Source organism: Macaca nemestrina, chromosome 16 (genome assembly GCF_043159975.1).
Source record: "Macaca nemestrina isolate mMacNem1 chromosome 16, mMacNem.hap1, whole genome shotgun sequence".
Classification (NCBI taxonomy): domain Eukaryota; kingdom Metazoa; phylum Chordata; class Mammalia; order Primates; family Cercopithecidae; genus Macaca; species Macaca nemestrina.
In genome coordinates this window covers 69371370-69397222 of record NC_092140.1, presented here as the reverse complement: position 1 = coordinate 69397222, position 25853 = coordinate 69371370, and the positions used below count along the sequence as shown (strand labels likewise).

General features: G+C 34.4%; 1 pseudogene; it reads left to right on the top strand.

Annotated features, from left to right (window-relative positions):
* The first annotated feature begins 1789 nt into the window (after window positions 1-1789).
* LOC105485620 (ADP/ATP translocase 2-like) lies at window positions 1790-25744 on the top strand (annotated as a pseudogene).
* The last annotated feature ends 109 nt before the right edge of the window (window positions 25745-25853 follow it).

Sequence of the window (25853 nt, the reverse complement as noted above, 5' to 3'; positions counted from 1 at the left end):
CAGAGCATCTCCTGGCAGCTCAGGGCAGAAAGAAGGAGCCAGTCCTGAACATGCCATTATCCCATCACAGGGCAAACTCACACACACCAACAGTCACTGAGACTAGGACCACTTAGACAAGACAGCTAAGTTGATGTGCACAGCTGGGGGATGTGGAAGGAAACTGGAATAACTGGAAAAAAACCCACCTGGACACGAGAAGAATGTGCAGACCCCACACAGAGAGTGGCCCAGCTGGAAATTAATTTTTATTTCATCAGTGTTATAATAAATAATGTTGTAAGAGGACCTACTGCATAAATTATGTGGTAGCTCTTTGAGTGCTGCCAGCCCTGTAATTCTCCACTAGATTTTCCATGTTTCTTGCTTGGAGCACTCAGTCTGGCAACCTTTCTCTCTGTGACATAAATATATAAGTATTCTAAAATAAGTCTTTTTTTTATTTCTTATTTTTATTTTTGAGACGGAGTCTCGTGCTGTCGTGAGGCTGGAGTGCAGTGGCGCGATCTCAGCTCACTGCAACCTCCGCCTCCAGGGTTCAAGCGATTGTCCTGCCTCAGCCTCCTGAGTAGCTGGGACTACAGGTGCATGCCACCACACCCGGCTAATTTTTTGTATTTTTAGTAGAGATAGGGTTTCACTCGTCGCGAACTCTCGAGCTCAAGCAATCCACCGGTCTCGGCCTCCCAAAGTGCTGGGATTACAGGCGTGAGCCACCGCGCCTGGCCCAGATTAATTTTAGACTTTGACAAATTTAATATTCATCTTAAAATCTCCAAAGAACTAAGACAACAGAAATTCAGGATGTTATCTCCAAAAGAGTAGAGTGAAAAAAAAAATAAAATGGAGAAAACAATATATCTCAATCAGTATGAAATAAGGCAAGAAAGGCAAGAAAAAGAAGCAAAATATCAAGACTTATAGAAATCACAAAATAATGTTGTGGAAATAATCCAATTTTATAACTAGTTACAATAAATAGAAAGGGATAAAATAAAACCAACAAAATAAAGTCTGCAAGATTAGCTATAAGAAATATAGTTATTTACATGAGATTCATATTAAGCTCACACATGGAAGGATTAGAAGTAAAGTTTTAGATAAATATAAACAAAAAGAAAACTGAAGTGGTCATATTAATATTAGGAAAATAGATATTTAACATGAAAAATTATTACCATGTATAAGTACGTCACTTCAAGTGAAAAAAAGAGAAATACCGTGATTTTAAACTTGTGTACATGTAAAAACACAGTTTTGATTTTTTTTTTTTACTAAAAGGAAAATAAAAGCTGACAGAACCATAAGTAAAGATTTCCAAATAAACAGAAAAATTTAACCGAATCTTTCAAATTTTTAATAACAGAGAAAAGTCGAAAACATTCAAAAGCCTTGAATAGAAAAATTCACAAGCTTGATCTAATCAATATATTTAGAATAGCATGCCGCAACTTCAGAATACACATACTTTTTAAATACAAAAGAATCCTTAAATAAAATTGGTCGCATGTTAGGCAATCAAACATGTCACAACAGATATCAAAAAGGCAGGCTTTTAAGGACCATATTTTATTACCACAACTTAAAAGGGAAAAAGATAATATACTAACACTACAAATCTTAATATTTCAGGAGAATCGCAGTTCCATAATTTTTCTGGAAACTCGTAGATGTGCCCCATAAATAGCAAGCTTACTTTCTGAAATAACATGAGGCCCCAAAGCCCTGAAATTAAAGAGTTCCTGGCCCATCCAATCTCACAGCAGCCTGCCTGCCCTTTCCTTTCAACATGACAGATGATGCTGTGTCCTCCTTCAACAGCGACTTCCTGGAAGGTGGGGTGGTAGAAGCCATCTCTAAGGCAGCAGTCGCACCCATTAAGTGGTGCAAGCTGCTGCTGCAGGTGCAGCATGCCAGCAAGGAAATTACCACACATAAGCAATACAAGTGCATTATAGACTGCATGGTCCATATTCCCAAGGAGAAGAGAGTCCTGTCCTTCTGGCGTTGTAACCTGGCCAACGTGATCAGATACTTCCCCACCCAGGCTCTCAACTTTGCCTTCAAAGATAAATACCAGCAGATCTTCCTGGGTAGTGTGGACCAGAGGATGCACTTTTGGCACTATGTTGCAAGGAACCTGGCATCAGGCAGTGTGCTGGAGCCACATTCTCGCGTTTTGTGTACCCTTTTGATTTTGCCTGTACCCATCTACCAGCGGATGTGGGTAAAGCTGGGGCTGAAAGGGAATTCAGAAGCCTTGGTGACTGTCTGGTTAATATCTACAAATCTAATAGGATTAAAGGCCTGTGCCAAGGCTTTACCATGTCTGTGCAGGGGATGATCATCTACCCAGCTGCCTACTTCAGTATCTGTGACACTGCCAAGGGATTGCTTCCGGATTCCAAGAGTACTCACATCATCATCAGCTGGATGATTGCATAGCCTGTCATTGTCGTTGCAGGGTTGATTTCCTATCCATTTGACACTGTTCACTGCTGAATGGTGATACAGTCAGGGCATAAAGGAACTGACATCATGTACACAGGTTTTTGTTTTTTTTTTTTTTTTTTTTTTAGATGGAGTCTCGGTCGCCCAGGCTGGAGTACAGTGGCATGATCTAGGCTCGCTGCAACCTCCAACTCCCGGGTTCAAGTGATTCTCCTGCCTCAGCCTCCTGAGTAGCTGGGATTACAGGCGTGAGTCACCAAGTCCAGCTAATTTTGTATTTTTCGTAGAGATGGGGTTTCACCATGTTGGCCAGGCTGGTCTTGAGTACACAGGCATTTTTGACTGCTGAAGAAAGATGGCGCTTGATGAAGGAAGCAAAGATTTTTCAAGGGTGCATTGTCCAGTGCTCTCAGTGTCATGAGTGATGCTTTTGTGCTTGTCTTGCATCATGAAATCAAGAAGTACCCATAGGTTGCTTCCTAGAATTTTTCCCTCTGTGAACAGGCATGTGGTATTATATAATATTTCATAAGCATTCTTGACAGACTCATGGCTGTCAATTTATCAGTGGCAACTATTTACTGGTTGAAAATAGGAAGCAATAATATTCATCTAGCTAGTTTTCTCTTCTTTGTTTGTTGTTTGTTTGTTTGTTTGAGACGAGGTCTCACTGTGTCACCCAGGCTGGAGTGCAGTGGTGAGATCTCAGCTCACTGAAACCTCTACCTCCCAGGTTCAAGCAATTATCCTGTCTCAGCCTCCTGACAGCTGGGACTATAGGTGGTCACCACCATGCCAAGCTATTTTTTTTTTTTTGTATTGTTAGTAGAGACAGGGTGTCTATATGTTGGCCAGGCTGGTCTTGAACTCCAGACCTTATGTGATCTGCCCATCTTAGCCTCCCAAAGTGATGAGATTACAGGCATGAGCCACTGCGCCCGGCTACTAGTTTTCTCTTAAAACCATTTTCATGATATGATGATGGGACTCAATTATATTTTTTATTTCATGGATGGGAAGAATCAATATTGTGAAAACGGCCATACTGCCCAAAGTAATTTATAGATTCAATGCTATTCCCACTAAACTACCAATGATATTCTTCACAGAATTAGAAAAAAAAACGACTTTCAAATTCATATGGAACCAAAACAGAGCCTGAATACCCAGGACAATCCTAAGCAAAAAGAACCACACTGGAGGAGTCATGCTCCCTGACTTCAATCTGTACTACAAGACTAAAGTAACCAAAACAGCATGATACTGGTACACATAGCCCAATGGAAGAGAATAGTGAACTCAGAAATAAGACTGCACCTACCACCAACTGATCTTTGGCAAACCTGACAAAAACAAGCAATGAGGAAAAGACTCCCTATTTAATAAATGGTGCTGGGAGAACTGGTTAGCCATATGCAGAAAATAAAACCTGGACCCCTTCTTTATACCTTATACAAAAATTAACTCAAGATAGATTATAGACTTAAATGTAAAACCCAAAACTATAAAAACCCTAGATGAAAATCTAGGCAATACCATTTAAGACATAGGCATTGGCAGAGATTTCATTACTAAAATGCCAAAAGGTATTGTAACAAAAGCAAAATTTAACAAATTGGGTCTAAACAAACTAAAAAGCTTCTGCACAGCAAAATGAACCATTATCAGAGTGAACAGAAAACCTACAGAATGGGAGAAAATTTTTGCAATCTATCTGACAAAGGTCTAATATCCAGAGTCTACAGGCAACTTAAACAAATTTACAAGGAAAAGACAAGCAACCCCATTAAAATGTGGGCAAAGGATATTCACAGACACTTTTCAAAAGAAGACATTCATGTGGCTAAGAAACATATGAAAAAAAATCTCAAAATCACTGATCATTAGAGAAATCCAAGTCAAAACCACAATGAGATACCATCACATGCCAGTCAGAATGGTGATTATTAAAAAGTCAGGAAACAATAGGTGCTGGTGAGGTTGCAGAGAAAAAGGTATGCTTCTGCATTGTTGGTGGGAATGTAAATTAGTTCAACCATTGTGGAAGACAGTATGAGAATTACTCAGAGATCTAGAAGCAGAAATACCATTTGACCCAGCAATCCCATTACTGGCTATACACCCAAAGGAATATAAATCATTCTGTTTTAAAGATACATCTATGTGTAAGTTCATTGCTCCACTATTCACAATAACAAAGACATGCAATCAACCTAAATGCCCATCAGTGATAGACTGGATAAAGAAAATGTGGTACATATACACCATGGAATACTATGCAACCATAAGAAGGAACAAGATCATGTCTTTGCCGGGTCATGGATGGAGCTGGAAGCCATTATTCTTAGCAAACTAATGCAGGAACAGAAAACGAAACACAGCATATTCTCACTTACAAGTGGGAGCTGAACGATGAGGACACATGGACGCATGGCTGGGGAACAACACACATTGGGGTCTGTCAGGGGAAGGGGAGGGGGTGCATCAGGAAGAACAGCTAATAGGTGCTGGGCTTAAAACATGCATGATGAGTTGATCTGTGCTACAAACCACCATGGTATATGTTTACCTATGTAAAAAGACTGCACATATACACCAGAACTTAAAATAAAAGTTTATTTAAAATAAATAAATAAATAAAAGAATAAAAAACTAAAAATAAAATAAACATGAACATATACTGGATAATTTACAAGTCAGAAATTTGCTCAGTTCTTTTTCTCAGTTCACTTTAAATCACATTTATGAAGTAATTTTCATTATTACTTTTCATCATTCACAAGCAGAAACTAAGATTTGAAAGGGTCAATCAGTAACCCACCAACTATCACACAACTGGAAAGATGGAGAGCTAACAATTAGAAAGTTTGAAAAATTTTTATATTGCAAAGTGAATTATATAGCATTTCCACAAATATTTTTCTCCATTATAAATTTTGTGTAGACCTTTTGTTATTTTCAAATGTCCTTTTTGAAACACTTCGGCACATGTTTGCCAAATACATAATCATTACTTTATTTCAGAAGAAGAGAGGAGCCATAGATAGATATTACTTTGTCATTACATTTTTAGTCTTCAGTGGCTACACTTGTTTTTAGATGGTGTTGCAAAAAAAGCTTTTCAATGACATATTTGAAGAACAAACAATTTGTTCATGTCAAAGTTATTTATGTTAAATTGCCTTGAATAGATATAAAAAATATCTCTCAGAGAACCTAATGAATTTGTGAAAGGGTGATCTAAAATTAAGCAAGCATTCTAAGTGCATGTGTATTTACACACATGCACACACATATTTGTTTCATATCTTACTTTCGTTATAAAAGAGCCTGAATATTCACATTCACAGATAATATTTGATCATCTTAAGTCCCATTCTGTATAAAAGAGTTTGCTGAAAAAAGAGACTGTATAAAAGTCCTGTACTCTATAAAACAAGTATTATCAGATATTATTTTATATAATTCACTTTACAATTTTGCCCAGAAAAACATACTTTTTTCTATTATATATTACAAAAAAGGCAAAAATATTATTAGAAAAAAATAGAAATTTCCAAAACTCACCCTTGTAACTACATACATATGGTTTTGTTTTACAAAAAGGTAAAATATAAAATGTACAAATCTCATAAATATGTGTTCATATGTTATGTGTTTTTTTAAAAAATAGAAAAATAAAATTAATCTGAAATTGAAAGTTTATGAATGGGAGAATTTTGTTACTTAGGCGAAAAGGTTGATCCATTGCTTATTTCCCCAAAAAACTGTATAATCCTAGACCACAAACAGGCCAATATTTATCAATAGGAGTCTGAAAAATTAATGTGAATTGCAAATACATGTACTTGATATGTTACATTTTCTAAGTGTTTACCAGAGGCTGGAGGGGTATAGGGGAAAGGGAAGATAAGGGTCAATTAGACTGAAGAAATAAGGACTTTTTCCCATGAGATCTATTGGACCACATGGAGAATGTGGTAGATGATAACATATTGTACATTTCAAATTTGCTAAGAGAGTACATTTCATATTTTGTCACAACAAAAAGTCATAAGTATTTAAGGTGATGGATATGTCAATCAGCTTCATTTAATGATTTGAGATTGTGTTAATAAGTCAAAATATTGTTTTGTACCCCTTAAATATTTACAATAAATATTTACTATAATTTTTCAATTTACAATTAAAACATAAAATTAAAAAAAAATACTCATTGAGATCAAAAGCAAGAACAATGGGGACAAGAACAATAGTGAGAAAATGAGATTGGATGAGCAGGCACCAATATTATAAATAAATAGAAAGGAGAGAGTAGAATATAAAATACAGAAGAGTAATTGATTATTGCATTATTAGTTTCATATTTTATACTACATATTTCGATCATAAATCACATATTTTACTTTCTGTACTAGAAAAGAAAGAGCTTTGGGGAAACAAATGTGAAAATATGTATTCTATTCTCACTGTCTACACTTAATTTCAGGATCCTACTGAATTTTATGTGTTTGTTTATTTCTCTTCTGAGCCAGTTATAAGCAGATTCTGCCTAGCTGGAACTTTCCCTCAAATATATTTCCTTTTATTTTAATTAAGATAGAATATCAACCTTTAAATGTTATCACAATACGTGCTGAGAAATAGGGGGAAAGTCTGCCTACAGAAAAGCAGCTCAAACAGGGGTAGTGATTGTAAATGTACTGTGATAGTGTCTGTGGATATTGGATTAGGGCAACGGCTAGTCTAGTAGCTCATCCAATAAATTTTTCTGTATCATTCAGAAAATACAAAAAGGAAAGAGGAGACACCACCTTCACCCAGCAGCCTGCACCAAATAACAGCAGCTCAGCTTTTTTAAGGTTGATTTTTGCCCAGAAAAACATAAGCCTTTTTCATCAGCATAAATTGGCATTTTCTCCTTTTGTTTTCAGGGATATCCTGTCTCTAGATTTGGGAAATCAAACCCAAACAAAATGCAACCAAACCAAACCAAAACAAAACAAAAAGACAGAACCAGAGAGAAAATACAGGTTGGAAATGTCATTACCCATTTTCTTTATCTAGCTGAATTTGTTTCACAGTAAAAATTTTTGTTACATTTTGAACATACATTGACAGCCTGTCCTGGTTTTCAACAACATTGTGAGTTTTTGTCTATGTTCTCTGTTTCATACCTGTAGGAAAATTGCACAGGGTCTACTCTAACTAGCTTTCCAAATGATAACTCTGCATATCTCATCAATACTCATTGTGTGGTTCAATTAAAACTCAGATTTTTTTCCAACAAAATTTATTGGAGACTGGTGTTTCCCAAACTTTGCGCCTAAGTAGTCGTAAGTTTCACTAGTTAAGGTATTATGTGGGCTTAAGTGATATTGTAAAAATGAATCCAGAAGGGAGTACAGTAATTAAATGATACCAGTCTTTTGACTTGTCAGGGAGCTACTGGCAAAGAACCTCTGAATGGTGTTCTCTAGGCAGTGAATCTGACAGAATAATATTTCAATTTCAACTGTATGCTCTTAACCAGTTATGAAAATATAAGATGAAATCTCAATATAAAATGGAAGATTTTATTGGTTATATTTTGGTGTTTCTCTATCCAGATACAAAGTCATCCTATCACAGATGAATATCAATTAGGTTCATAATAAGTCTCTCTCCAATAACACGCTGCTTGCAAACTTTCTTATTCTACTTATGTCTAAAATCGACAATCTGATGGCTTGTCTCAGTGCCCTCTCATGTATTATATTTAAGCTGGCAAGCCAAGAATCACTAAGTGATTCCTATTCTCATTCTAATAATTTTAAAGATATATACATATTTGTAGATTTAAAAAAATAATTTCAAAAGAATGTAAAAATAGCTAATAGTAGGGTAATATTTATGCACTAACTACTATTTATATACTTTTTTTTTAAGCTGGAGTTTTGCTATGTGGCCTACCGTGGACTTAACCCTTTGACTCGAGCAATCCTCTCACCTCAGCCTGCTGGGACACTTTTTTTGAGCCATGTATTTTATATGTAATACACATACAAATTCATTTCCACAAGAAGAACCTAAGGCACAGAGAGGTTATGTAGTATGCCTACATTCACAGAGTTATTAAATATTGAGGACAAAATTCAACCCAGCAATCTCTTAGGCATCATATGATACTACCCTCATTGCAGTCACATGTTGTAATCATCTGGGATGGCTACTGCCACTCAAAAGCATACATTTCCCTTTGAATTGCTGATTTTGCTAAACTAGAAAATAACAGGAGAGAAGAAAAATCCACCAGAGAAGCAACATTCAAGAAACTGTTAAAAACATGTTTATAATATTTGCCAAAAAATTTACTATGAATAAGATTTATTAACTTTGCCATGAAATATACAGGATAAATATGCCCAGTTAAATCTGGACACAGTTAGAAAATGTTTACAGTAAATAAAAATTGTTTATCTGAAATTCCATTTTAACTGGTATCCTGTGTTTTCATTAGCTAAACATAGCAACTCTAATTTTATGAGTTAATAGGTGTTACAAGTGAAAAAATCAAAATAATTTTAGGTGATTTAAAACATTCATAAATTATACTAGATAGCTTCAACTTTTATAAATTCAAATACTTACAATTTGATTTTTAATCAAATAAAAATAAATATTTAAATCTGTATTTGACTATTGAAAAAACATATACTTGATTCAACGTGGTTTAGAAAACTGACAAATGACAGAAATATTGTATATGTAATATGAGTATATGTATGTGTGTATAAATGTATTTATATTTGTTCATGTGTATGTATGTGTATTTTTCTGTGCCCCAAACACATAATTGAGCTAAAGAAACAAAATGAATCTGTGCATAGTAGAAATGAAGAAAATATTCTAAATGTCAATGGGACAGACATCAGCGTCATCTATGCCTCACATCTAGAAGCTGAGTTTGGCTCTATTAATATGAGGACACTAAAAGTGCTGCACAGAAAAGAGGAAAGTGCATGAAACATAATAAAGGATGTGCTAACTCGATCAGAAAAATGCAAATGAAGACAGCAATGGAACATGATCTCTGCTCTTGATATTGGGAGAATTTTCATATCTAGCAAAATTAAGTGTTTGGAGGAATGTAGAATGAAAGCAACTCTCGTATACCAAATTAGGAAAATAAGAGCAGTTTAGCAATGTCTAATTTCATCAATGGGAGATGTACTCTTTGATCAGCAATCTCATTGTGGCATAGCAGTACAGCTACAATATTTTTGCATAATATCTTAAGTTAATGTTTATTTGCTATACTATTTTATAACTTTTTGAATCCCTGAATTATTCAAAAAGAATTATTTAAAATTATGAAAAATAAAAGCTATTTTAAAATAACTATTGGAGAAAAAAATTCTCTAAGTAAACAAGCTTCCATATCTAAGGAAAATGAGACAATGGAGCTATTCTGAGGGAAAAGAATGTTTCTAATTTAGAATTCTAAACAAACTTTATTCAGAAGTAGGAGAGTAAAATATATTATTGTATATTATACTACATCATATAAAGTTTATACATTACATATAACATTTTCCAAAAATTTTTCCAGAAACAGGATGACGTGGACTATTGAAATGAGGATGTAAAGTCAATGAAGGACATGGAAATGCAGAAAACAGGGCACCCAACACAGGAGAGAAGTGAAATAAACCCTTACAATGGAGAGTTAAGCAAAGTCCCACAATAAGATATGTGTAGTAGGAATACTTAACACTGAGCCTAAGTTAGAACAAGAATTCAGAGGCTTCGAGAGTGAGGTTTCTAGGGAAAAAACAACAACAAAAAACAATCAAACATTAAATTAATAGATTACATGATGCAATTAACTGTTTAAAGTTTGTCAGGAGATACGAAGATCAGTTAGAGAGACAGCATACAAAGCAAGCCTCAGATAATTCAGAAAGATTAAAAATTTTGACAGAAAGTCACATATTATAACGGTTCAGCTGTACACAATATATACATAAATATATTGATATTGAGTATTATCCAAAAATTGTGTTAAATTTTTGTTAGAATTTAGGCATGGGTTTGCACAATAGAGTAAGGAGAAACGCAGTAAGTTATATTTAAAATGTAAGAGAAAAGCACAAACTAGTAGAATTTTAAATTCATTAACATTGAATACATACTGAAAGAGTAAATTTTAAATGTAAAAATGTTTTCCTCAATGGAAGAGAAATTATTATTAAAAAGGAGTAGACAGAAAATTGTGACACTTTGTTATAAATGTGTAATATTTACTTTTAGTTGATTTTTTTATTTCTATGGATTTAGGAGTACAAGTGCAGCTACATTACACAGACGTTTTGCATAGTGGTAAACTCTGGGATTTTAGTGTACCCATCACCAGAATACTGTACATTGTATCCGAAAGCTAGTATTTCATCCCTAACCTGCCTCCCACCCTTCCACTTTCTGGAGTTTCCAATGTCTATTTTCTACTCTGTATGTCCATGTGTACTCATTATTTAGTTCCCACTTATAATTGAGAACATGCTGTTTTAGATTTTCTGTTTCTGAGTCATTTCACTAAAGATAATGGTCTCCAGTTCTATTTGCGTTACTGCAAAAGACATGCAAAAGACATGATTTCATTCTTTATGGCTGAGTAGTATCCCATGGTGGGTGTGTGTGTGTGTGTGTGTGTGTGTGTATAGACCTATATATACATATATGTATTTATATTGGCAACAACACCACCTAGAAATATATTTAACCAAGGAGATATGAGACCTCTGAACACTGATGGAAGAAATCATAGCTGACATAAACAAATAGAAAACATCTATGCTCATGGATCAGCAGAATCAATATCCTTAAAGTGACCATACTGCTCAAAGCAACCTACAGATTCAGTGCTATGTCCTGTCAAACTACCAACATCATTCTTTACAGAATTGGAAAAAAAAAAAAAAATCCTAAAATTCACCTAAATCAAAAAAGAGCTCAAATAGTCAAAGCAATTCTGAGCAAAAGAACAAAACCAGAGGCATTACATTGCCTGACTTCAAATTATACTACACTGCTGCAGTAAACAAAGCAACGTGGTACTGGTATAAAAATAAACATATGCTTTGTGGGGCTGAGGTGGGTGGATCACTTAAGGTCAAGAGTTCGAGACCAGCCAGGCCAACATGGTAAAACCCCATCTCTACGGAAAATACAAAAATTAGCCAAGTGTGGTGGTGTGCAACTTTAATCCTAGCTACTCAGGAGGCTGAGGCAGGAGAATTGCCTGAAGGCATGAGAGGAGGTTGCAGTAAGCTGAGATCCTGGGCCATAGAGTGATACTCTGTTTCAAAAAAAAAAAAAAAAAAAAAAAAAGTATAGATCAATGGAACAGAATAGAGATCAGAGAAACAAAGTTACATACCTACAACCAACAAAGTAGATCTGGAATATTTAAATGTAACAGTGTGCTTGTATTGCTTTGAAGAGAAGAGGCTTGAATGAATCTAGCAAAATGTTTTCAGAAATTTTATGTAGATTATTATAAAACAATAATACTTGAAAGAAATAGAAATTAATGGAGAAATATGATTCTGATAGAAAGATGGTTAATGCTGATTGACATATATTTATTTTTATTTATTTATTTATTTATTTTTTTATTTATTTATTATTTTTTTTTTTTTTGAAACGGAGTCTTGCTCTGTCGCCCAGGCTGGAGTGCAGTGGCCGGATCTCAGCTCACTGCAAGCTCCGCCTCCCGGGTTCACGCCATTCTCCTGCCTCAGCCTCCCAAGTAGCTAGGTCTACAGGCGCCCGCCACCTCACCCGGCTAGTTTTTGTATTTTTTTAGTAGAGACGGGGGTTTCACCGTGTTAGTCAGGATGGTCTCGATCTCCTGACCTCGTGATCCGCCCGTCTCGGCCTCCCAAAGTGCTGGGATTACAGGCTTGGGCCACCGCACCCGGCGTGGCATATTTTTAAAAGTAAACACCAATTCACTTTTGGTTACCAAAAGTAGCCAAAATAAATAAACCAAAATTATGGTTTCAATATTTATTCATAAGCCTATAAACATGATGATAGTTATAAAAATCTAAGGTAAAAACTTAAACATGGCATATCAGACACTTGTTCAAAATTGGAGAGTTATAAAAAATAGTATATTTTTGCAGTAGACATATATTAGTGGCATCAAAATATGTATTAGTGGCATCAAAATATGTTTGAGAATTGTTAAGGCATATACAACATCTTGGTTAACTCTTGGTAGAATGGAAAGAAAAGTAATTCTAGGTTTTTATAATTCCCCTTAATATTTACACTTGATTTTTTCTCATCAAGGTAAATACAAATAATTTTAGAAATATATTTTTACTAAGTCTTTTAAAATAAGTTGACAGTTGGCCGGGCGCGGTGGCTCAAGCCTGTAATCCCAGCACTTTGGGAGGCCGAGACGGGCGGATCACGAGGTCAGGAGATCGAGACCATCCTGGCTAACACAATGAAACCCCGTCTCTACTAAAAATAGAAAAAAATTAGCCGGGCGAGGTGGCGGGCGCCTGTAGTCCCAGCTACTCGGGAGGCTGAGGCAGGAGAATGGCGTAAACCCGGGAGGCGGAGCTTGCGGTGAGCCGAGATAGCGCCACTGCACTCCAGCCTGGGCGACAGAGCGAGACTCCGTCTCAAAAAAAAAAAAAAAAAAAAAAAAAAATAAGTTGACAGTTTTGTAGAAGTAACAATTATGTTATTCTCATACTTCATTTTGAAAATAAGATTTAAATAAATTATATCCTTTCAATAACAGAAATAGTATAAACTAATTTGCAAACAAATTAATATTGATGATCACATAGATTAACAAAAGTATATGAACACAGTAGTTATGGGACCACTTATGACTGCTGTTTTCTTTATCTCTGAAGTCCACTTTTTAACAAACATGGTGCTTCAAAAAATTTTAATGTTTTAATGGGATACGTTCTAAACTTTCTTATTCCATTTAGCACAGGTAAGAGAAAACAAATGTATTCATTAAATTCACTAATTGCCAAAGAAATTTTATAAATTTGTAGCATTACTCTTTCATCTTATAAAATTCTCATTTAGTGGGATTAATTTTATAAAACAGAGTTCAGTAAACAGAGAAAACCATACCCATTATTTACAAGAACAACCCTTTCATATCATTAACAATATGTTCATATTTTACTTTTAATATTTTTACTCTTTTCTGCCTTATTTACTTATTATCTAACTTAAGAATTTGCTAATCATTTGTTGTAGGGATGTAAGACTCTGAGCGGTTTATAGGTAGAAGGATTGGAGAGGTGAGAATTATAATATATGTGACATCAGGTAATTCAGCAGACACGATAAATCGTCAGGGAAATGTGTCCATGGCTTTTGGAACTCTTTTGTATAATAATTCTTTTTAGAATCTGATAAAAACTATTAAATATCTTTTTAAATCAGTTACACATATGCACATAGTTTTGATTCAACTTCAGGAGTTTAGCAGGTTCCTGTAATGCAAATATAGAGGCACTTTCCTGGAACTTTTTTAGTGAAATTGCTCACGGTAAAAAAAAAAAAAGAAAAAAAAAAAAGATACTTTGTAGTGGTCATTTAAACATTATTTTTCTCCCAAACTATGGCATTTCAGAATATTCCAGAACATCATGCAGCATCACAGAATGTGAATATTACAAAAATTTTATGATGCACTCACACTGAAGCAGAAACTACGGTTTACACTTGGGGGAAAAAAAAAAAAGACATAAATAAGGAATGCTTTGCCCTCACAAGCCAGAAGACACCAATTGCAAGACAGGGTAGGAATTTATTGAATTACTATTAATATGGTGTAACAGGGAGGAGAAACAGGTAGATAAAAGTATAATTGTTTGATATAGTCTAACAGAATGCTTGCGATTTAAACATATAACCTGATACGTAATAGAAAATGAAACTAGAACTACCAAGAGGGGTAAGATCATGCGGGGCCTCAGGCCCCACATCAGGTAGCACGGATGTTATCCACCACAGAATGAATTGCCTACAGCAACAAATACTTTATTTTTATTTGTTGTATAAACAGCATTGCCTGAAATAAAAATGCAAAAATAAATTTTCAAAAATAAAATAGATATTTCTGACATGTTTTCAATTCATTTTAAATAATAGAAATAAAATCATATTAAAATTTTATATTAAAGCTATTTTTTTTTTTTTTTTGAGATGGAGTCTCACGCTGTTGCCCAGGCTGGAGTGCAGTGGCGCGATCTCGGCTCACTGCAAGCTCCGCCTCCCGGGTTCCCGCCATTCTCCTGCCTCAGCCTCCTGAGTAGCTGGGACTACAGGCGCCCGCCACCGCGCCCAGCTAATTTTTTGTATTTTTAGTAGAGACGGGGTTTCACTGTGGTCTCGATCTCCTGACCTTGTGATCCGCCCGCCTCGGCCTCCCAAAGTGCTGGGATTACAGGCTTGAGCCACCGCGCCCGGCCTAAAGCTATGTTTTAATTGCTGTTACTTTATGCCACCAGGCTATCATTTGGTTTAGCTATTGTCTTTAGACATTTTAAGTTCATTTGTTATATTATTTAGAAGGTAATTTCATCTAAAACCATGTCATATTTTATACTTCTTTTTATACTGCTTTTTAATTATGGTATTCAATTATAAACTTATTATTTTAGATTTTGTTTGTAGGTATTGCAGTGTTCAGGTGTTTAAAGATAATTCAATTTGCATGGTCTTGCTACCAAATATTAACGATTGTCTCTAAAATAACGGCTACATCTCAGATATCTTTTTAAAAATTTTTTGACCTTAAGTATTTTTCATATGTCAATATCATTTTGTCCTGTTCTACTGATAGTGTGAAATTACATCACTAGGTATCAGCTATGTCCTATAGTTATATTAAGAACATAACCCCATATCTTGCAGTGCATTTTCTTTCAAGTTTTAAGTCTACCTTTAAAAAATCACCTTGAATATCCTCTACTTAGTAAAATACATGTGCCTTGAGCTCTAAATTCCCCAAATCCTCTCATGATGTTAGGTGGTCACCTAATATGGGTGTATTTTGACTTCCACATGCTGCAATAACATGTAGATAATAGTTCACGTAGGAACTATAAAGAAAAGATACTACACAGTTCAAAATATTAAAGTTAGAATTTCCTAGTCTGATTCCGATACTAACCAAATTTATGTTTAAGAAATTAAAGGAATTGTTGCACTGTGTATTGCACTGTTAAAATGTAAAGTATAGAAATATGACAACACAAATAGACTACTAAGTTTTTTTAATGATATTCTGGCTTTATTTCTTATCAATACATCTTACCAGCATGTTGCTACAGCCTCAAATAGGCATGATAATATTTCTGTGCTAGCAAACACTTAAGTAAATAGCAACTTAACAGTTATTTTCCTCACAGAAGCGTAGACCAATATGAGAGGGCAGCAAATGAGAGGTTGCTAGAATGTAAATAAAAGTAAATATTTTGTTATCTAACCAGGAGGAAACATAGTATAAATAGCTTCCCATGCCTATCCTTGCCATAAAGTAAAAAGCAAATAAAGACAGATGTACTTGTTTGTTTATTTATAAAACAATGCTCTTTTGTATACAAAGAATAGGTTTTGGACTCATATCAACATAAGTTTAGAGAGCTTCTTAGTCACTCTTTGGTTTTATAAAATTGAGTAAGTTAAGCAGTCTGAGACTTGGCTTCATCATGTATTAAGTGGAGATTCAGATGCTCCACTCAGATAATTGTGAGAATTCAAAATAAGAAAAGCTTCTAATGCAGTGATTTGCATGTGATTGGTATTCTCTAAATGGTCATTTTCATTATCATTGTTTGTGCAAATACTTGATTAAAAAATGCCAAGATGGAACCTATACCAGAGCTATGAGTATTTGAGAGTGCATATGCAAATATTAAAAAGTGCTTAATAAATATATGTAGTAATCAGAGTTTTATACATTTTTTTACATCAAGTAATGAACTTTAATTTCATCATTATGTTAATTCTGCTCAACTTTCTATTATCCATCACCTCCCAAAAGACAGTGATTATCAATGCTTGTAACATCTTGCCTACACTTTTTTGACTCTATCTTTGGGTGCTAAGAAAATACTGCAACAATTCCTTTAACTTCTTAAACATAAATTTGGTTAGTATCAGAATCGGACTAGGAAGTTCTAACTTTAATATTTTTAACTAACAGCTTAAAACCTGTTGTGTTAGCCCTCAATCACTTTCTTTCCAATAGTTGAAGTCCTAATAAACTGATTCCATTTGTAGAATAATTCAGTGATTTTTCCCTTCTGTGACAATTGAACTTCTCCATGTTCTCAAGACCACAGATGTTGCTCTCAAGAGCAACTAGAAGCCTAAAGAGGCTTGGAAATACTTATGGCAAATTTCAGTGACATTGGAGACGACTTCATAAACAAATAAGCAGGTTTTTCAGCCCAAGCCTCCTACTGGACAAAATTGCCTTCTAATACAGTTTAGCTCTGTAATCTGTTCATTCCGTCATGCAGACTGTACCATTCCCAGGATTCTTCACTCATACTTTAACTTGACTCGCCACTGATGTTTCGTAAATATTCATTTAGGGTATGATACAATTTTTTTTTTTTTGTTATATTTGAACCAAGTGGAAGGCAAACTAGATTGGAGAAGCTTTAAGACACTTTAAAAATTACATGTTATTTTACTTAAAAAATAACTGGTTGTATTTATAGATAACAAGTATTTCCAAATGAATTTTACATTTTCGTTCTGATTTTTGTATACACAAAATTTAAAGAAATTGTATTAGAATTATGAGATCATAATTGTGGTCAAGGTGTAGATGTAGATAGCTTTTGTTCTTCTAGTTGATTTTTGTCAAACATTACCAAAAAATCAATATTCAGTGGTGATGGCACAGAGACAAATGCTTTCTATATTCGAAATTTAGAAATTGTTTCAATCGAGACATAGAGAAATATTTTGCTTTTGTGAAACCTGAATACATATTTAATCCTATAAAGTCTATGCTTTTATCCAAAAGGTACAGTTCTTACTCTGTCTTTGGAGAGAGGTATCTTCTTTTTAAATTTTCTCCCAGCTTTATAAGGTATAATTGACATATACACATTGTATTTATTTAAAGTAAACAAGGTAATGCTTTGATATGCATTGTAAATGATTAACACAGTCAAACTGAATAACATATCCATCACCTCTCACAGTTACCACTTCTTTTGTAATGAGAGTACTTACGACCTATTCTCTTAGAAAATTTCATGTATACAAGATTAATTAATCTTCAGTATTTTCAGCACAAATATCTATTTTATTCTTTATTTCTCTCTCTCTCTCTCTCTCTCTCTCTCTCTCTCTCTTTCTGTGTCTCTGTGACTCTCTCTCTCTCTGCCTCCTCTCTCATTTCCTCTATAGGATATGCAGTCCTTGGTGGAATATTTTGCCGCTGCATTTATTCAGTGTATCTCCTAATCACTCTCTTCTTTTGCTTTTTCCTTGAAAAGAAATAGATTTCTTACAGCTGAGTTCTAAAGCATGCAAAACATCATAAATACGAGGCACTCTTTGCCCTTGGAAAAATGGAAGGACTTATGAAGATGTGTCTGGAATAAAAACTTATGCTGAAAATTCTAAATGTTCTTTACAACAAATCTTGTAGAGTAATGCATTGCATTATATTCTACTTCCCTAGGATAAGTAAAATTAATAAAATCGGCAGCAGCCAGTTCTCTAGAGGATGGCTTCTGGTTCCTGGGAAACTAACCTGCAAGATCTGATAATGTAAGAAATGTAAAATACAAGAATGATTTCCAAATACTGTTCTTCTTTACAAATTTTAATTATGTAAGATGAAAGGAAAAATGCTTAGTATCTGCTTTAAATTAAGATTCAGGGCCATCTAGTGTAGCATTCATGATTCATGAGATATTTAGTTTCTGCTATTGATGATATATGCTCCATTGTGAATAACAAAAGAAAAAAAGTTAGCATGCATTGTCACCCTTATGTCCAAGGTGTTGGTAATTTAGCTGCATGTTTTAAAAGGTGAAAGATAAGGAAAGAGTTAACAAAACTTATTAACATTATACTTTTTAAAGGCTTAATAGATAGCTGTATAAGCACATATCTACCACCCTTAACCTGAAAGTCAGGACTGGCTGTATGCCACTTCCTCTCCAAAACATCCTCTCCGCCAAAACACAGTGACTTTTAGAAAGATCCATGACTCTATTATCTACTCTCCTAATGCCTATTCTTTACAGGTTTTAGTTCCTCCCATCCCTCATCTCCACCCCTTAATTTTATTGGATTTTACTAATGTACAAATAGATTTTTCAGGGCTATGTGGAGGATTTGGAACGAGGACTAATTAAACAGAAAAAAAGGACCTTTATAACATCTTTCATCTCCCCTGAATGAGAGGATTAATTTCAACAAATTACAATTGTCTTAAATATAATCCACATAGGATTGTTCTGCAAGAGTCTTTAATGATGGAACACATTCTTTAGTAAATTTGTACTACTTGTTATTTAGATGTATTTAAAAATCGTTAAAAAGATTCCTCATGATTCATTATACATACATTCTAACCTCACTGTAATTCAGAAAGAAATAATAGCATGTGCTCTAGCCCACAGGTCAAGAATTGGTGTCCATAAAGCAGTAATAACTGTCTAGATTTTACTCTTCCTTCTCTGAAACATAATAATTTTTGACCTGTGTTAATTCTCCATTATGAATGTGAATGTCCAATTAATTCATCCCTGCTCTGCCCCATTGAAGACTCCCATTTATGCCTCTCATGCTTCCTTCAATTCCAAGTCTTTCACCATTAAGCTTTTTAAAAAGGAACTCAGTCTTCCATTTATGGTGCATTTTGGAGCATTTGTATGTGTAACTCTGAACTGGAACCAAATATATTCTACATGTTGCTGCTGTTATTTTCTTGTAAATATTAATATTATAAATAAACACATGCTGGATATTAAGGAGAACTTCCTATTATCAGTGCATTAAGTAACTATTGAGACTCCATATACTATGAGCAGTTTGTAAAAACCTCACCATCAGAACTATTCAAAAAGAAGGAATAAAGACAATAGCAAACACGATTTAAGTTTTAAGGTTTAATTTATGTTCAAAGGTATAAGAAATTAAATATGGGAAAAATAAGATACAAGTAACCCCAAATATTTGAGCAGTATTTATAATAAAGGAGAAGAGTAATTATTCTATTTTCTGTTATAAATTTGGGGTAAATGAAAATATTATTAAAATGTTCTATTGTTTACTCATAAAACAGCATTTATTAAGCATGTACAGGCATTGTATTGAATAAATTATTAGTTCTGTAGAATGGATTCATACGATTAAAAATATCTTATTGCAAAAATTGACACATGAGCAAACAATAATCTCCTTGAACCAGGCACCTTAAACCTAGTTTTAAAAAGGAGATAATTTGAGTACAATATACTACCACCACTAAGAAGTTGTTAATGCTTTCCTCTAATCAAGAAGGCAAAAAAGAAAAATCATATAGATGAACAATGAAAAAAAAATTAGAATACAAAATGGGATTGGGGAAAAAGGAAAATGAAAGAATAGAATCATTAAAGTCAGTATATTTTATTCAGTAAATATTTATTAACCATATTTCATGTGCCATGCACTGTTGTAAACAATAGACATATATTATGGATTATAAGAAAAAAACCTTTCCTTTCGTGTAGTCTACATTCCAATTCCAATAAAAAGGCAGACAATAAACAAACACAGTGCATAGAATGTTAAATAGTGGTACCTGTTGAGAAAATAACTGTAACAGGAGAAGGGGTTAGGAAGTGTGGGAGAATTAGCTGTAGTTTAAACTTGTTTCCAGGAACAGTCTAACAGATTAAGTGTCATTTGAAATGGAGACCGGAAGGAGGCAAGGGAGTAAGTCATGAAGATATCTAGGATAAGAGAAGAGGAAATAGGAAATACAAAGATCCTGAAGACAGGGGGTCATTGGTCTGTTTTGGAAACAGCGAGAAAGTCAGTGTAGCTTGAAATTATACTAAGGGAAGAGTTGTAAGAGAATATACAAGAAAAAAATAATGTTTTTTAAATCTAAGTACCTGACACAATGAGATTTGATTTATTACAATGAGGAAGACTATAACATGGAAAGGTTTACTGAGAAAATTCGCAATTGAGTTTGGACATGTTAGGTTTCTGCCACCTGTTCAACATGCAGTTCTTTCTGGGGGGTAAGGGGACAGAAAACATTAGAAGCAGCAAAGACTCTGAAATTTGCAGTGAAATTGCAATGAGAAAGCAGGAAAAGCGCATGGCCTGTGGGCCTTGACCTGGGCCCCCTGCTGCGATGCTACTGGGTTACGTGTAGGTGTTGTGGAGGCCCAGTGCACCGATGCAAGAGAGTTGAGGTCAATGGTCTGTCCTCAGTTCATCCTTCCAACAGTGGGTTCCGAGTACCCAGCATTGTAATAAGACTGGCTAGGAATCCCTGGCAGTTATGAAAAGGACCTGGTCACTGTAGTACATAGTGACTTGCTTAATCCTAATATTTGGTAAGGGGGATAAGCTTTGGAGCTATGAAATCACTTTTACATTTAGGCTTGGTTATTAAATTTGATTTTTGCTTTTTATCCATTCCCCCAAGCATTTATCTTTCGTCTTATGAGCAATCAAATTACACACTTTTAGTTATTTTAAAATGTACAATTAAATTATTGATTAGAGTCACCCTGTTGTGCAATTAAATCGCATATATTATTCATTCTAATTTTTTGTACCCATTAACTTTCCCCACCTTCCCCCAAAGTTCCATCTAAAATTCCCCACATCTGATAACTATGCTTCACCTTACTATGTCTATGAGTTCAGTTATTTTGATTTTAGATACCACAAATAAGTGAGAACATGCAAATGTTTGTCATTCTGTGCCTGGCTTATTTCACTTAACATAATTATCGGCAGTTCCATCTATGTTGTTTCAAATGACAGGATCTCATTATTCTTTATGGCTGAATAGTACTCCTTGTATATATATACAACATTTTCTTTATCTGTTTATCTGTTAATGGACACTTAGATTGCTTCCAAATCTTAGCTATTGTAAACAGTGCTGCAACAAACATAGGAGTACAGACCTCTTTGATACACTGCTTTCCTTTCCTTTGGGGTATGTACCCAGCAGCGTGTTTGCTAAATCATATGGTAGTTCTATTTTTAGTTTTTTTTGAGGAACCTCCAAACTGTTCTCCATAGCTATTGTACTAATTTACATTCCCACCAACAGTGTACAAGGGTTCCCTTTTCTCCACATCCTTGCCAGCATTTGCTATGACTTGTCCTTTGGATATAAGTCATTATAACTGGGGAGAGATGATATCTCATTGTAGTTTTGATTTGCATTTTTCTGATGATCAGTGCTATTGAGCACCTTTTCACATGCCTGTTTGCTATTTGTATGTCTTCTATTGAGTAATGTCTATTCAAATCTTCTGGTATTTTTTGATTGAATTATTGTTTTCCTATAGAGTTGTTTGGCCTCCTTATATATTCTGGTAATTAATCGCTTGTCAGCAAATAGTTTGCTAATATTTTCTCCCATTCTGTGGCTTGTCTCTTCACTTTGTTGATTTTATCCTTTTCTGTTTAGAAGCTTTTTAACTTGATGTGATCCCGTTTGTTCATTTTTGCTTTGGTTGTCTGTGCTTGTGGAGTCTTGCTCAAGAAATTTTTGAGCAATATATATATAAAGTCAAGGATACATATGACATCAAGTAGTAACACCAATAGTTTACAGAGAATGAGCCTAAAATGTATAATTTTAATATACTTTGTATTATTAAAGAATAACCCACACAAAAAAAATATACAAAGTAAATATACTCATGTAATCACTATATGGATCAAGTTAACACAAAGGTAATATCTATCTCGTCATCTAACACTCTGGATTAGTTTTTCTAGTTTTTAAACTTTATAAAAATTAAGACATGACTTATGATATGTGTTACTTCTCCAATATATACAAATAAAGTGAATCTTGGTGTTTGCACGTAGCTGTGTTTTGTGCAGAATTTTATTGTGAGAATATATCAAAATTTTGTATTGTGTGAATATATCAAATTTAATGGCCACTCAGCTTGTTCCAGTTTGGAACTGTTGAAAGTAATGCTGCTATGGGTATTCTTCTATGTGTCCTTTTGGCCATGTGTTATGCATTTCTAAGAGGTATACTCCTATTCCTAAGTTGTAGCTATTCTTATGCTATCGGTTGGTTAGCCTACTGTGTTTAGTAAAATTCTTTCTTGGTGAGACTAAAATTCTTAGTTATTTATTTATCGTCTACTCCAGCTTTATTTTCCAAAAGTTCTGTTTATCTTTTTGAACTTTTGGCTGCAGCTTTTAGAAATTTCACTTTACTTTGAGGATGAAGTCAAATTAATGAATTACTCCACTGGGCTTTCCTTTTTCTTGATGATTGAATCCACAATTTCTCCCTGCCTTGGTGTCTTTCAATGTCATCACTTAGAATGATTTAAATATATTTTATCTAGCTTTTATAGTTCTCAGTGGAGAGGTTGGTTGGTGTAGCTAACACTCTTCTTTCTGCATTTCTAAGTTAAAAAAAAAACTCTTTAGTGTTTTTATAATGTTTTAAAATTATATAAAATATTTATATTTATAACATCTAGATTATGTTATATAATTTATATTACATATAATATAAATATATTTATATTATTTAAATTATAAAATTTATATTATATAGTACATAATATAATTATATTTATGTCATTTTATATTTTATTTATATTATAAATAAATGGAGTAAATATAAATATTATACTTAAATTATAATATTTATATTATATAATAAATAATATCAATGTTATATTCTATTATTTAAATCATAATAATTTATATTATATATAATATAAACATTATATTATATATAATACATGTTATATAATATTTATAACATCTGAATTATGTTATAATTCAGATTTTATAACCCATCTGAATTGGGTTATAACAATTATATTTTTTAAATCATGACCTCCACTGACTATTGCATTCAAGAGGTGAGTGCTCAATGAGCAGAAAATATAAACGCCACTCATCACCGAGAGGACCTTGAACACAATTTCTTTGTTATTTTCTGCATGTTTGACCTATTTTCTACATTTAATCTTTTGGCTTTTAAATATTGGTGTTATCAAGAAATCCATTCTTAGCTCTTTCATTCCCACTGATAGATACTCCTTTGGTACTTTCATTTACTCTCGTGAATTTACTATCTCTCTCTCTCTCTCTCTCTCTCTCTCTCTCTCTCTCTCTCTCTCTATCTATTCATCCATCCATCTGTCTGCTTTGACGCCTCAAATTTCCATTTCCAACCCAGATTATTTTGCTGACTCTCATCTTTGTCACCAATCTGCATGTTCCAAGCAAGTCAAACTCAGTATGTCCAAAATAGAATATATTCTCCAAAAACTATTTAATGCACTGTTAATATTTAGCAACACGAAAAGCATATTTAATCCTCTAACCTAGCAAGAATTCTTTGCCATTCTCCTCTTCAGGTCAATTACACTCCTTCAGTATTAGTAAATCATCCCTCTTCTTACCATGTCTACTTTTTTTAAATCATGTGACTTATTAACATTTAACAAAATGACTTATTTTAAATTGAGATATACTCAAATACAGACTTAGAAAGTGACTGGAGAGACCCCTGTCCAATTTCAATTTGTCGTCTCTTTTGTGTTGTTTCTTTGTTTGTAATATTTCAATATGTAAAGGGTAACATTTCAAAATGTTATGCTAGGCCTTACATGACATTGCTTCTGCTTTTATTTGCTGCTTCATCTCCTTTAATTTTAGCTCCTAAGTTATATTCTAAACCTCAATTCTATTGAGTATCTCCAGGTACCAAAATTGGCCATGGTCTTTCTCTTATTTGAATCTGTCTTTGTTCCTGCTCCCTCATCCTGCATAGTGAATCTCTAATCTGTCTTCCCAGACCTAATTCTATGCCAGGCTCTATTTCACCTGTGTTACATGCCTCCCTGCTCCTTATTTATTTATTTGTTTGTTTGTTTTCATTTAACGACTGTTACATCTATCAGAAGATCTGCACTTTGTGCTGAAAATATGAATTAAGTTCTGTAATTTCCTATTTCTGCTATTCCAAACTTTTCCATTTTTAAATAACATTGTTTCAACATTTAATGGGTTAAATACAATGATCACTGTACAAATATGATTTAACAGATGGATGAAAAGGTATCTCTGAACCTACCATGAAAGACTTAGATAATAAATTCTGTAGAACTGCATTGTTGCTTCTGCTGAAGCTAAATGGATAAGTGGAAATAAACCAAACTCCTGGCAAACAAAACATCAGGATTAAAGCCAGGGGTCAAAAGGATATTTGGTGTATAACCATAAGCTATTTAGTTTTGCTTATGTCCTGTCCACACAGGACAGAGTCTCTGTGTGGTATTACAATATGCAGTGGTTTTATGCACATTTCCTAGTTCTTAACTGCAATAGCCCATCTTAAAGTCTTTACTTAGAATGGGGGATGTTTTAGGCTTCAGGGACAGGCCTCAGGAATCAGAATCTCTCCTGCAGTCCATTCACCTGCCTTAAGGCAGGACTCTAATTTCCCCATCTTCGTGATTGTGGGTTCTAAGACCCTCCCCAGAAAAAGTCCTCCCTATACCCTGGAGGAAGGATACCCTTGAAGCTGATGTCTTGAAGCTTCCATAAAAACCCAAGAAGACTGGGTTCAGAGAGCTTCCAGGTAGCTGAACAGTGCAGGTTACTGGAGACTGACTTCTCTATGTAGGGCGTGGAAGCTTTGCACCTCTTCCCCCATACCTTGCCCTAAGCACTGTTTCATCTGTCTCCTTTGTAATATCCTTTATAATAAAAAGGCAAACATGTCTCCCTGAGTTTTGTGAGCTGGTCAAGCAGATTAATTAAGCCCAAAGAGGGGGCCATAGAAACTTCAACTGGAAACCAGTTGGTCAGAAGTTCCGGAGGGCTGGACTTGCCGCTGGTGTCTGAAGTGGAGCAGTGTCTGAAGTGGGAACTCCAGCTCTTTCTCCAGAAAGATAGTGTTGGAGAGGGATGGGAGGACATCCAGCTGATGTCTGTTGCTTGGCATATGGGGAAAAATCTACACACGTTCAGTCACAGTAGTCTTCTTCTGTGTTGATTGTTGTTGTGCTGTGGGAACAAAGGAAAGACACAGTTTGCATAGAGTTTTTCCCCTTAAACACTGTGTGGTTGGAAATGGCAAAATATGAGGCTGAAGAGTAAAGGGA